Genomic DNA, 14,704 nt, shown 5'->3' with positions numbered 1-14,704 from the left:
CGCTGATTGTGGAAGTCTCGCTCCGCGCATGTCCACGTGGTGCGCCCGAGTTTCAAAGCTTAAGTTGCGTGCAGCGATGCTGTACGAGCGTAGAGAGCTCCGGTACAACGGGTGTCTGCTTGGGAGCGATGATATGTAGGGGCTCTTCATAAACATTGCTGCAGTGTATTATACTATACGGAGCCGCAAGTGCATGTGTGTGTGATTTTTAAAGAGAAATGGAAGAGATAAGTGCAGTGCCGTGACTCTCACAGACAAGTGCTTGGCAAGCCGTAGGTGTGGTAGGATGTGTGTATGTCGAAGACTTGGTGGGCCTAGAACGAAGAGGTAGCTCGTTTCCTTCCTCTTAATGGGGACCTGGCTGGTCGTGTATGAATATTTATGTATGTATGTATGTATGTATGTATGTATGTGTGTGTGTGTGTGTGTGTGTGTGTGTGTGTGTGTGTGTGTGTGTGTGTGTGTGTGTGTGTGTGTGTGTGTGTGTGTGTGTGTGCGTGCGTGCGTGCGCGCGCGCGCGTTTGCGCACACCTTATTTAGCTTCTCTGCGGCGCCTACGTACATTTATCTTTGAGCTTCTACTTACCGCCTTAAAATTGAAATTACATTGCGTTGCACACGTTCGTTAAACGTCGGGGTAATGTTCCAATAGCGAAAGGCACCGCTGACAGCTGCTTGTTTATTTATATGGCCCTATGTATATACGCAGTGCGTCGTTCGAAACCGCGAAAGATGGTCAAGCGGCACACCACGTCGACACCATTTCCGACAGTTCTTGCAATCTGCACGTGTAGCACTCAACATGTGAAACCACGTTTAGCTGTTGTCATATATAGCATACACGAAATTCCACTCTATAGCCGCAAAAAAAGATAGAAAGAAAGAAAGAAAAATATTGACGCCAAGACCTTCGCCACGCTCGGCTCATCACATCCATGCAAGCTGATTATATAGCCCACGGCAACATCGGCAGCTTGCGCGGAGACTATATTCCACACTTATTACCTATGGCTCTAAGCACGTTATCACCACGCGACTCCGTGATTCGGGTTCAGCATGACTTGCCGGCGCGTTACCGATTCGCTCGCGCTCTCCCGTTTAATATACGAGCGGCGCGGCTTCGAAGCGGGCGAGCTTGGAGAACGCCCCCTCGCGGCCCGCGAAAAAGAACAAAAAAAGAAGAAGAAAATGGCCGTTGCGCAATTCTCCGAGGCGGCAATGTGCCAACCCCCAAAGCACTTGTGTGTGTGTGCTTTGGGAACCGCGTGCACAATTGAACGCTTGTACGCCCCTTGCAATATCTGGGCGAAATTCCGCACGATCCCGCGGCAATTTTGCAATTGCGGCTCGAGTGGTTACATCGGTTTTCGTCGGCCAATCGGAAACGCGCTCTCGAGCTGTCGGAATGAAAGAGAAGAGAGAGAGAGAGAGACGAAAACGGAGAAAAGTGCGGGTGCCGTATTTCTCTTGATGTACGTGTCAGGCAAGTTTAATTGGGTTCGTCACGTGTGTGACCAAGGGTGTATATAACCCCGAATTCTTCCGTAGAGGTTACGAATTGGGGCTCGTTCTACGATATAGCGAATGTTTCTTCCAAGTTTTAAGCAAAAAATAAATTCTGGTGGTGGTGGTGAAATGTTTTACTTGTTCCTATAGGGGTGGGCAGCGCAACCCGGACGAAAGACAAAAGGAAGTACACGATACGATCATGACAAGATATTCTAACACCCTTCCACCCTTGTAAGCGTCACTGTACACGTGTTTATATTTTCTGTATATTTTAATCACTTGTTTGAAAAAAAAAAAAACAGGTTGTTAGTCGGCGCTCGTATCGTGTGCTCCTTTTGTCCTTCGTCCGGCTTGCGCTGCCCACCCCCAGGAACATGTTCAATCACTAACTCACCCAGCTTGCCGTGTTAATTCATGTTTTACTTCCCATAGAAGGGTACGACGGTCTGCTCTCTTGGTCGCTACCATTCCGCGCGAGGAAAGAAAAAGCGTGACGGGGTTCTATGGAGGAGGGGATGCATGCAGTTAAAAGTACACGATCAGCTTTGCTTCTTGGAGGTATAGTCCATGATGGAGTCCAAGGGGCGTTTTCCGCGCTCTGAACTCCCTCTTGGTCTTCATAACCACTGCTGCGTTTCTGCCGTCCGTTCGCTAACGAGTTTCGTTTGTCGGTCTCCCACCGTGTATACCTGTGCAAGTCATGTGATTGCGAAAGGACATAAGAGGGGGGGGGGGGGGGGGGGGGTACTGCTTGAAGCAAGTTTATTCAGAGAAGGTTCCGAAGCAGGCGAAATCGCCAACACCGAAGTCGCCGCGCGAGAAGCCGTGACTGTGATATATAAAAACAACAAAACAAAACAGTGTTTCCTGCGAGCTTGTACTGCTCCGAGTTTGCTGCATGCGGAAGCGTTGCGCGATCCGCAACGCTTGTCCTCGTCGCGTCTTCCCGTGTCCCGTGTCGTTCATTTGTGCTGCGTACCAAAGCACCTTAATTGCACAGTCACCAACACATATAGCCCAGTCTCTCACGCTTCTTGAACTCAAATTGCGCGTGTATACCACAAAGTGTGCATGCGTGCTTGGGACAAATATTCTTTTAAGACCTTTTCACGCCGAAGCTATACACCACTTACAAGGTCCTGGGAGCCCAGAAATCCGCACGGGCGCCTCTTCAGTTCCCCGAAAACCCTTGAGCAGTGCCCGACTGCGCCTTGTCAGCCTTGTCACAGTGCGTGTGATTAGTCCCGAGCTCTCTCTCTCTCTCTCTCTCTCTCTCTCTCTCTCTCTCTCTCTCTCTCTCTCTCTCTCTCTCTCTCTCTCTCTCTCTCTCATCCCCCTCCCCACGTGTAGGGTCGTGAACTGGACATAGTCACCTCCCTGTTGTTCCTTTCCTCTTAAATCGAGACAAACAAAACTATACACGCATGAGTTCATGCCAATGCTAATCGCCTGTACGAAACAGGCTTATTCGCGATGCACGTAGTCTCTGTCAAAGAAGGCCAGCTTCGTATCGGGCATCTCGAGTTCATCGTATACAGTGGCGCCATATAAGTGATCCGGGGTCGGTGAACGTTTCGTTCCTTGAATCGCGGTATTTCCTTTGCTGACCTGTCGGGCTCCACGTTCTGTTACAATTCGAATGAGTTCTGCTTTATGCACGCGCTTCCTGTTCTTTGCACCGGGAAAATATGCGGTGTTTGTGTACTCGGTGCTAACAGTCATAAACACTGTAAATGACTCGACTGCTGGCGTTAGTGTACTGGAGAGTTCAGTGCACGGGCGAACTTCATACTGCGAGGACTGACATGTGCTTTACAGCGTCATTTAAAGGACCCTGCTTTATACGTTATTGTCTGATCATTTATCCATTCGACTTGTGGTTTCCGAGCGCTTCTGCGAATCTTGAAAGGGCGTCTAGCTAGGTAACCAAGGTTTGTCCTGACGAATAATAATAACGCGTCTATATATTATTAACTTGAATTATATAGTGCTTCTAAAGTCATTTGCGTTCGTAATGCTGCTTCATTGCCGTTTTACACGGCTGTCAGAGCGCTTAATAAACGTGAAAGTGCTCTAAAGAAGAAGAAAAAAAGAACACCAGTTGAATGTGCCATATATAAGATACCATGGCCGTCGTCCAGCCGATAACTTTCCTGGGTATTTGTGTGCAAGATTTAACGCTCATTGGAATGCTAGCCAACGTCACTCACGATCATGACGACGGAAATGGCGCATCCTTACAGCCACAGGCGTTATGTAGTCTATACGCAAACGTAGCAGCAGGCGAGTGGCGAATTAACCATTGCATACGCGCCACCTCGTGGCATCGAGGCTGCCGAAGTCGATGCACAAGTTGTCTTTACACAAGAGATCTTATAGGACGATATATAGAGGGATGGGCGCCTCTATATATGGATGGACACATCCTGAAGCCCGTACATGTATACAGCGGAATCTCGTTGATACGATCTTCACCGAAACCGAAAGGAAAAACGAATCGTATAATCCGAAAATCGCATTACCCGAGACGAGCTCCGAAAAGTATATATGAAAATATGCGTATTCGGTGACAAACTCAATAGCAGAGGTTCGTGTGGCACCATTGGACGTCACACGTACGAACCGCAGCCAACGCACTTTTATTCATCGACGTTGACATAGCTCGTCAATTTGCGCTGAACTTCCTTCTCTCCAATTACCGTAAAGAAGTTCTTCTGCAAGTTAAAAGAAAAGAAAGAAGCCGCCGTATCGTCACTCTACTGAGCAACCGCGCACTGCCAGTCGCTGTGGCCGCACTGACGCAGCAGTGTTTCACCATCGGCGGCGCACCACGTTACACTGGCTTGTACAGCATCATCATCATCAGCCTGGCTACGGCCAGTGCAGGGCAGAGGTCTCTCCCATACTTCTCCAACTACCACGGTCATGTGCTAATTGTGGCCATGTTGTCCCTGCAAACTTCTTAATCTCATCTGCCCACCTAACTTTCTGCCGCCCCCTGCTACGTTTCCCGTCTCTTGGAATCCAGTCCGTAACCCTTAATGACCATCGGTTATCTTCCCTCATTACATGCCCTGCCCGTGCCCATTCCTTTTTCTTGATTTCAACTAAGATGTTATTAACTCGCGTTTGCTCCCTTACCCAATCTGCTCTTCTCTTATCCCCTTAACGTTACGCCCGTCATTCTTCTTTCCATAGCTCGTTGCGTCGGCCCCAATTTAAGTAGAACCCTTTTCGTAAGCCTTCAGGTTTCTGCCCCGTATAGGTGAGTACTGGTAAGACACAGCTGTTATACATTTTCTCTTGAGGGATAATGGCAACCTGCTGTTCATGATCTGAGAATGCCTGCCAAACGCCCCCCAGCCCATTTTTGTTCTTCTGATTATTTCAGTCTCATGATCCGGATCCGCGGTCAAATGGGCTGGGGGCTGGAGTGCACGCGCACGCACGCACACATACTCACGCACACACAGCTGTTACGCGATAATCCAGTTCGAGAGGCGCGAGGTCCGCGCGAGAATCGGTTCCCTTTCCAAGGTGAAGGAAGCTTATTTATAGAACGAGCAAGGTGTCGCTCCTCTTAACTGGGTTACGAAGATGCTCTCCTTGGACGGTGCACGGCAGCACCAGCGTGCAGCAGTTTATCGGATGAACGCCCATGCAGCTCGAAGCGGGCCGGTATACATGTACACACGGACCAGGGCCGCTGGCGACGCGTGCGAATGCGCCGCCGCATCTTACGCAAGGGTGGTGGTACGATCGCCCGAAGTGGATCAGACACGTGCGCTTGTGTGTATGCACAATGTTTCCGTGAGAGTGGGCGCACGCACGCACACGTGCTCACTCTTGCCGTATAGCGTACACAGCCCTGAGAGAGAAGGCAGGAAGGTTGACTGTGTAGACTTTGTCCACTATGCTATGCGCGTACAGTATACACAGCCTAAATTTACAGGCGGGACGTGAAGAAGGCCACGCGACACGAGATATCTCGCGTCCGCGAGTTTGGGCTGGTACGCCTTGCAGTAATCACAAGCCGAAACCGCTGTAAACTCTCTCTCTCTCTCTCTCTCTCTCTCAGTCTGGCTATATTGTAGTCCAGTCAGTCTGTCGCAGGGCAATCTCGCATGCCCTCATATACGTTGGGAAGCATGTTTAAAAGCAGTGCTATGACGTACTTATTTCGTATATATATATATATATATATATATATATATATATATCCGTTGCCTACAAGGTATTTACTAAGGCAATCGCAAATAGAATCAGGAACACCTTAGATTTCTGTCAACCAAAGGACCAGGCAGGATTCCGTAAAGGCTACTCAATAATAGACCATATTCACACTATCATTCAGGTGATAGATACATATGCGGAATATAACCAACCCTTATATATACCTTTCATTGATTATGAAAAAGCGTTTGATTCAGTCGAAAGCTCAGCAGTCATGGATGCATTACGGAATCGGGGTGTAGACGAGCCATATGTAAAAATACTGAAAGATATCTATAGCGGCTCCACAGCCACCGTAATCCTCCATAAAGTAAGCAACAAAATCCCAATAAAGAAAGGCGTCAGACAGGGAGATACGATTTCTCCAATGCTATTCACAGCGTGTTTACAGGAGGTACTCAGAGACTTGGAGTGGGAAGAATTGGGGATAAAAGTTGATGGAGAATACCTTAGCAACTTGCGATTCGCTGACGATATTGCCTTGCTTAGTAACTCAGGAGACCAATTGCAACGCATGCTCACTGACCTGGAGAGGCAAAGCAGAAGGGTGGGTCTGAAAATTAATCTGCAGAAAACTAAAATAATGTTTAACAGTCTCGGAAGAGAACAGCAGTTTACGATAGGTAACGAGGCACTGGAAGTGGTAAGGGAATACATCGACTTAAGGCAGGTAGTGACCACGGATCCGGATCATGAGACTGAAATAACCAGAAGAATAATAAGAATGGCCTGGGGTGCGTTTGGCAGGTATTCTGAAATCATGAACAGCAGGTTGCCACTATCCCTCAAGAGAAAAGTGTATAACAGCTGTGTCTTACCAGTACTCACGTATGGGGTAGAAACCTGGAGGCTGACGAAAAGGGTTCTGCTTAAATTGAGGACGACGCAACGAGCTATGGAAAGAATGATGGGTGTAACGTTAAGGGATAAGATCAGATTGGGTGAGGGAACAAACGCGAGTTAATGACATCTTAGTTGAAATCAAGAAAAATAAATGGGCATGGGCAGGACATGTAATGAGAAGGGAAGATAACCGAAGGTCAGTAAGGGTTACGAACTGGATTCCAAGGGAAGGGAAACGTAGCAGGGGGCGGCAGAAAGTTAAATGTTCGGATGAGATTAAGAAGTTTGCAGGGACGACATGGCCACAATTAGTACATGACCGGGGTAGTTGGAGAAGTATGGGAGAGACCTTTGCCCTGCAGTAAGCGTAACCAGGCTGATGACACACAGACACACACACACACACACGCACGCACACACACGCACACGCACACACCACTTGACTGCGTATCGAGTTTCCTCTGGAGGTCAGAAACTGACTGGAGTGTACGCGTATACTTGGCCCCGATTATTCGGAGGCACGGCGGAGATGCTATAATAATCAGTGGCAGAAAAGGCTGCGGATAAGGTCGACATCCTTCTCGGCGACTTCTCGGTGACTTCTCGGTGATCGCTGACCCTTTTGTCGGCCTAGTTTCGTTGCCGTTGCACTTATCTCTCTGCTGGGTCGTCGATCGCCCACTCCTTGACTCCTTGACCGAGCGCCTTCAGATTTCTGCAGCTGTTCTTCCCTTAAAAAGCGCCACCTGTTGTATGCTTCTATATTGACATAGCTTAGAAGTGCAGAGCGAAGTGATTGAAACATTTCGTTGAAGGCTTACTTTTGAAATACGTGGTTTTTCTGTGTGTGGATCCTCATCCCATTATATGATTATTGTTGGTGGTGGTGGTGGTGGTAGTAGTAGTAGTAGTAGTAGTAGTAGTAGTAGTAGTAGTAGTAGTAGTATACCTTCTTTTTTCTTGCAAGAACTCTATCCGTATCGTCCGCTACAATGGAATGAAGTGTGTAAATAATGGATGTGGTTCAGTATTGCAGTCTCACCCCAACGTTATATATACACTTACGGGCGACGCCGTGGCAATATAGACTTCGAACCACTTTGAGTTATTTAGCGAGCATCAAAATCGGCGCGGGCGTTTCTTAAACGCCTCGCGATCGCGGTTCGCGGCCGACCGCGGCGAGGAATAGAACGTGCACACACCTTGTGCTCGCTGCCTGAACCCAAATAGCGGCCGAATCATCACGCCAAGGAGCTTTCTCTCTTTTTTTCTTTTTACTCCGGTATGCCGTACACCATAGACCAAATAAAGTTGTGTATAAAGCCTGCGTCCAGTAGCGGCCAGTGCTGAGCACCATGGGTCCAGTGCCCTATAATAGCTCGGGTGATCGACCTGGGTGGTAGGCGTTGATTCACGCAGGCCGCGCGGGTATCGTGTATGTGCGGCCTTCGCGAAGGCCCCAGACGGGTCCCCAGAACGTGATCCTTGATTGACTACTGGGGCAGCGCAGAAGGGGACAGAGGCGAGGCTGTACGCCGGGATGTCCAAGTGCACACACAGCCCACGTGATCGCAGGATTCGAGGCGGGCGCCCCCACGCACAACTTTCCGAGCTCGACCTCCTCTCGGCCCAGGGGGGAGTTCCGATCACGTGGGTCCGATCCACGCGGACGGACTGAGTGCACGCGTGGAGCGCCGGAGTTAACTCTTAACAAAAGCAAACTTCGCAATATGGGGTCAGAAAATTTGGTTGTGGGAGTTCATAGTGTTCTTTTTTTTCGTTCTTTTTTTCCTTTTTTAACCTAGGCAGGACATTAGGCAGTATGATAGCAAGAGCTTGGTGGCGCAACCCACCGCCCCCCCGTTCCAAAGGGGACGCTCATAACATCCATCCAGGCATCCATCCACATATGTGCAGGTGTATGTGGCTGTCCCATGGAGGCACAACAAAGAAGAGGCATGCGGGTTTTGGACTTCCGCTGGGCGGCATGGTTGGCATCTGCGCCCAGTTGGGCAGGTGCAGACCGGCGGGGAGTCGAAGCGTTGCGCTGTTTGCGAAACCACCGGACGAAAGCTTTGCAGACAGTCCCGGTGCTTGCGCCCTTGTTAAACGCGGCACAAACACACACACACGCACGCTCGAGCATTGAGGCACCCTCCACGGCAGTGCGCGTTCGGCTTGGCAGCGTCCGCAGCCCGCTGCCCTGCATTAGCATTGCAAAAACGGTCAAGGTGGTGTGTGGCGCCACATCAGGGTGGTGCGGCGGCGGCCGGAGGAGCCGGTTGATTTGTCTTCCCCCCCCGAAGAGAGTCGTGCGTGCGTCTTTCTTGCGCGCATGTGGCAGTGCCCTGGATTCCCGAACGTGCGTGGCGTGATGTCGGGCTTCTCTGCTGCCCCTCGCCCTTGCGCGAGTCCCGTGTCCGATCTGTTGACTCGGGGGATGGCGGGGGGGACCGAACGCGTTTCGCGCCTTTTTGTTTCTTTCCTTGCTGCGCGCGTGGAATGAATCTGGATTTTATCTGTATTGGTTTCTTTGTTTTCTTCTGGGACCTGCAGTCCTCCATCAGGTTTCCCCCGTGCGTTGCGATTTGCCGTACAACGTACGATTGCTGGCTTCCTTATTGGAATATACATATAAAGTGAAGCGTTGGAGTCGCAGGATCTGGCAGTAAAAGGTATACACGTAGAGAGAGAGAGAGAGAGAGAGAGAAACGGTGCCTTACGCGGGACGGCCTTCGTCTGAGTGACGAAGGCCTGTCCCGCGACCGGAACGTCAGCTTTTCTTTCTCTCTCTCTCTCTCTCTCTCTCTCTCTTTTTTTTTTTTTTTTTTGACTACGTGCTTCGAATCTTTTGAAGCACTTACTCTTGTGGCCGACTGTGTACATGCAGCTGAACACGTGTACCGGTGATTCAGATGTATCAACTTGTGCAGCGAAATGAGCGACATCCGCACCGTCATGAAAAACAAAACAAAAACAAAAGCCAATGTCAGTTCGCGATTCACGCAATTAGTCGCGCTCTGATAAGTCGGCCGTTCGTTATGCGTCACCCGCTTTGCATTAAGCCGACTCATCTCGGCCCGTGTCACGAGGCGGTTAGTCCCTTCACGTGGTACACGCCGCAGTGCATTGCGCGCCAATATATAATGTACGGCTGAATTCATCTGAGTGCAACGTATACAACCCTCCCTCTGTGCTAACTCTGTGGGAACACGAGACAGTCTATAAATTAAAGTGAAGCTTTCTTTACAAATTTAACTACCAGTCCTTGTTGAGAGCGGCTGCTGCTGCTGGCGCTGTCTTCCTGAATGAAACGTATGAAACGGGTGAATAATAGTCAACCTTACGCCGCCGTCCTTCGCGTCGCACATCGCCCTGCTTGCACTTATCCTCGCTTTTCTTCGCTCGACAAACATCATACATTGCCTTTCGTTCTTGTGAAATCGCTCGGTCTTACCATGCATCTTGCAGTGTCCGTTCTTGTAAACTTTGTTTGCACTTCGAATAAACGTTGTGACCGATGCAGGGCATAAACATGTATGTTGCGTGGCACTATAAACTTGTGACCTGTGTGGCGTGAACATGAACATTGCGTGCAATCGATCATTGCATATAAGGTGACAATAAGGTTGTAGCTTTATAAAACTTAATTGACCTCTTCACGAAAACTTCGTTTCGTACAGGTTCCAGCATGTCTGTTAGAATATCAATGTCTCTCATATAGGGTATGCTACCTCTTTCTTCCACGTTCCTGTTCGTGCAAGTGAGCCTGAGTTTGTGCTTGTAGGAGCTGGTTTGGCGCCGCGATATACAAAATTTATCGCTGCAGAAGGAACCCGGCCTTTCGCAGCGCTAAGGAATCACTACAGAAGGCGCCTGTTGTTTGTACTGAACGTTTAACGTTGATGAGTGGGTCAGAATGATTTAACATGGTTGCAGTCTTTCTAATTAGTTAGATCAGTGCGTTAAAACCAGAAATTATCGACTAAACTCTGTCTCCGGTAAGTTAAAGCACTGCTTTAATTTGAATGTCACGCCAACTAACCCAGCAAAAAAAATTTCGTTAGCAAAGTGCTAACATTGGCCTACTGGCGCATAGGTACTTGTAAAAACGGAAAAGAAAAAAAAAAAAAGAACAAGCAGCGTAGTCTTTGTCTTTTTTCCCCCTTTGTTTTTCATCATCGCAGAGCTCACAGGACGAAGCAGCGCTGACTGCGACCGGAATTCCCGTCGATTCGGCGAGCTGTACGGCCCATATCGGCGCGGGGCAAAGCGAAACCACCATAGCGAAACCGCGTTCGAACGGAAACCGGAACAGACGTGCGCGAGGCGCCCCAAGTTTCGTTTTTCATACTTTCGTGTGTTTGTATTTCCCGCCCACCCCTCTCCTTCTCCGCATCCGACCGCTTCTCCTCCTCTTCCTCCTCCTCCCGGGAAGCGGTGACCCGTTGCTTGCTGTGGTTGTGCGTGTTTTTTCATGGCGTAAGAGCCCGCGTTCGTCTCTCTCTCTCTCTCTTTCTCCGGAGTCTTTCGCGCGTAGCGTCACATGACGTCACGGCCCGTCGTCGCGTCCTATTGGACCTCGCGGCGCGCCTCCAGGATCGGCTGATTCTCTCTCTCCTCCGGGTAGGCGTGTGCAATGTGCGCGTGCATCGGTGGTGCGGTTTGGGATCACGCGATCGACGGATGATCGGCGGGCCCCTGTAGCCGCAGCTGGCTGTGAGCGAGGCTGGCGTGGTGGCCGCCGACCGCCCTGCACGTGCACTAGCACTCACACGCGCTCCTTTCCTCGGCGTGCTATCTGTCGTCGAGCTCGCGACAGAGAGCGCGCGTAGTGTTGTTCTCTGCACGCCGGCTCTTTGTGCTCGAGAACGTGCGCGCCTCGTGCTGTGTGTATCGCGTACCCGAGTGACCACCCGCGCTGTTGTGCAGTGCTTGTGGCGTTCCCCGTCGTATCGCACTGCAGACGATCGACGACGGCTTACATGATACGGCGTCGAGTTTGTCCTGTGCGTCCTTCGGCCAGAGATAGCAGTTTATCTCTGCGAGTGTGTGGCCCTCAAAAGTGCCAAGCCCCCCGAGTGATTTGAGAGGTCGTGCCTGAGGCAGCAGCGGAGTACGTACTACTGAACTGCTTTTTTTTTTTTGTGCGACACCAGTGATTGGGATAACGGCACGTAGTCGAGCTGGCTGAACGCAGCGCGGAGATTTCATTTTATCGTGCTTTGGTTGTCCGAGTTTGGTGAGTGCGTTTTCAATGTTCGTAAGCTTTCTTGTCGTTGATTGCGTGGTTATCGCGTCAGCCTTCAAGTTTTCTTTTGCCTGGCAGGACCTTGCGAGCCGAATCTTGCACGAGGCATGTTTGTAGCCCGTATTTGTAAACCTCAAAGAAAGCAAAGATGTGAGCGGTGTACCTTATTCATCCCCGAAAAAATAAAGGCAAGGCAGTTTAGGTTCAGTAACGGTTCGTGCTGATTGGCTACCTAATTAACTGTCGATCATGATTGGTCATCTCAACTTATTGGCACGTCGTGATCGGCCAATACCGGAACTGTGCAGAGACCTATCAAAATATAGACTCGCGTGCCTACGGCCAATCACGTTGATCCAAAATATGCCTTAACTCACACTTCCGATCAGTTGATTGATCCATCCCTCCATTTCTGGCTATTTTTGTTTTATTCTTAGCGTTCAGACGAACACAATGGTTGCTCGTTTTCGTACACTGAACATCTGCACAGCTCAATTTTTTTTTTTAAGCTGCTCGGAAGTTTCTTATGACTCAGACATGACCTTTTCATTGTGCCCCGAGGTTTTCACATTTTCGAGCTGACACTTTCTTAAACAGTTGCGGCGTGTACTGTTGTTACTAAGCGAATCGTTCGCTGTTCACGGCGGCTGCGTTGCGCAAGTGACCCAGCTGGTGGTTTGCCGAGATATCTTTGTTGCTCACGTTTTGTCACAACGCTTTATATCTTTTTTGGTTTTTCTTTCTCGCCTGTACACCGCGAAGCTGCATCTGTAACTGAGATGTTGAAGTTTATGTGGCTAGGTTGGATTCCATAAAGGAGTTCATTATGTATACGTCAGTCTTCAGCGGTGTATTACCCCTAGCGAGAAGTCACGGTTTCGATTCCCGCCGCGGCTCGCCCGCATTTTTAGTTTCAGAAAGAAATCTTGGGTGAATAAAACGAATCCCGAGACCTGCACTGCGGCGCCTGTCACAGCCCGTACACGTCATGCATTGTGATAAAACCTTGTGAATCAATATACTACTATAGCGTCCCTGCTCACGCGCAGTCGGTGGTAACGGTAGTATGGTAACGCTCCATTAAAATACCCTGATCGTATTGCGGTGTCGCAACACGAAGCACTCGCCAGGGACCTCTGCATACTAACACAAGGTCGATACACTACTGATGGTTCATTGTATATCTATGTGGCATTGACATTTCTGCCAACTCTGCTGAATTTTCTCTTAACTTTTGCGAATTTGGGCTTGCTTTCCAACTTTATAAATGTTGTGTAAAGAAATAATAAATTATCTTCTTAGTGAAAAAGTCTCTCCACATTCTGATGGCGAAAAGATGCCAGTTGACTACTTGGTTTGAGCAAGTTTATACAGACAAGTACCTGAAGCAGACAAAATGAGCAGCAGCGGCGTTGCTGAGAAGGTCACTGTGATTTTTAAAAAAATATATATTTGTTGCTTGCGAGTTGCTTTATCTCACAGACGTGAGAGAGAACATAGCGAGTGTCCAAAAGTGTGAGTGTGAACAAGGCTGAAGTACCGGTTAACAGGAGTACAAATGAAAGCCACTGAAGGTTAGTCGGAGTGGACGCAAGTATTAAGGTCAGTGACGATCAGGGAGTGTGAGCACACACTACTCGCACATGAGTACAAAGAAAATGCACTGAACGTTAGAGTGGATACAAGTGGCAACGTCGGTGACTATCGGGGCGTTTGAGCATGCACTACTCACACACGAGTACAAATGAAAGCCACTGAAGGTTAGTCAGAGTGGACGCAAGTATTAAAGTCAGTGACTATCGGGGAGTGCGAGTAGTGTGTGCTGATAGGTGTGAATAGAAGCAACTGAATGCAAGTGAATGATGGTCAGCATGAGTAGGAATGGGGTGAGTTCCGACGAGTGCACATGAGTGTTAGTGAGTGCGTAGCCTACAAAAATATTAGTGAGCGAGTATCCACTTATTCTGCTGACCTATGACTTGCAATTTGCTGCATCTTATGTGCTGCATCTAAGGCTAAAAATCATTCTTAATAAAGGGTATATATATATTCCAGAAGACGCGTGTGCTTGGGGCATGTGTTAAAAAAGAATTGCTTGCTATTCCTCCATTCCACACTGCCCCCCACCACAGCATGATTTCTACCAATCTCAGTGTTCACAGCTTGGCAGGTATGCACAGATAGTGGCATTTGAGGGAGATTTATTCGTAATGATCGGCCAGATCCTTTAATCGGTCTTCTCAAAAACGTTCGAACAGTTCCTTCTTTACATGTGCACTATAATTGACGTTTTTTTTTTGTTTGTTTGTTGTTAACGTTCATCAGCTGCTTGTCTTGTCGTACCTGACCCTGACAGATGCAGTCATATGAATCCAATCGACAATTTGACATAAAAACATAGGGGAAGTTTCATATCTTTTAAATTGTTATGTAGGAATTATATTTGTAATGCAAAGACGAGTTCAGTTCCCATCCACGGCAAGCTCTCTATGTTTTTTGTCCACTTTTTATTTTTATTTTCTCATTTGTACATTGATTGTAGGTTTTAAATAAAGTAATTTCCACTATACTTTCTGTGGTTTATTGTCTGGTGGCTTCATATGATTGTGACTTATAAAAATCAAGCCCATCAAGTTTCCCTTCTCGATCCAGACAGACGCAGTTGGTTGTACTTGTACCTGTCTAACCTGGCAATCTTGCTTGTTGGTTTTGTGCGCACTTCTTCCTTGCTGTGACACTTTTCTTTTGGGCCACATCAATTTGTGTGACAGGAGTATATATGACATGAACGTAAATTATAAGGCGCCATATTGTACTTGTGTGTTCTAGAGGGACGTTGAAGGGCAAAATGAAGTTGGAGCAGGAAAT

The 14,704-nt window shown here is 48.6% G+C and overlaps 1 protein-coding gene across 4 annotated transcripts in view; it reads left to right on the top strand.

Moving 5' to 3' along the window:
• Positions 1–14,704, top strand: part of Lpin (phosphatidate phosphatase LPIN) — a 125,153-nt gene that overhangs the window by 65,322 nt on the left and 45,127 nt on the right. The window contains exon 1 of one of the 4 annotated variants that reach the window (XM_050181501.3): positions 11,236–11,701. The exons of 2 other annotated variants lie outside the window; for them this stretch is intronic. The gene's annotated coding sequence lies outside the window, so the exon portion shown is untranslated. Of the gene's footprint in view, positions 1–11,235; positions 11,702–11,728; positions 11,828–14,704 lie in introns of those variants that run through there. One more of the 4 variants, XM_050181500.3, reaches the window with a different exon arrangement.

This window comes from Dermacentor andersoni, chromosome 7, assembly GCF_023375885.2.
Source record: "Dermacentor andersoni chromosome 7, qqDerAnde1_hic_scaffold, whole genome shotgun sequence".
Taxonomy (NCBI): Eukaryota; Metazoa; Arthropoda; class Arachnida; order Ixodida; family Ixodidae; genus Dermacentor; species Dermacentor andersoni.
Note: the sequence above shows the minus strand (reverse complement) of the source record. Positions and strands in the feature narration are given on the sequence as shown.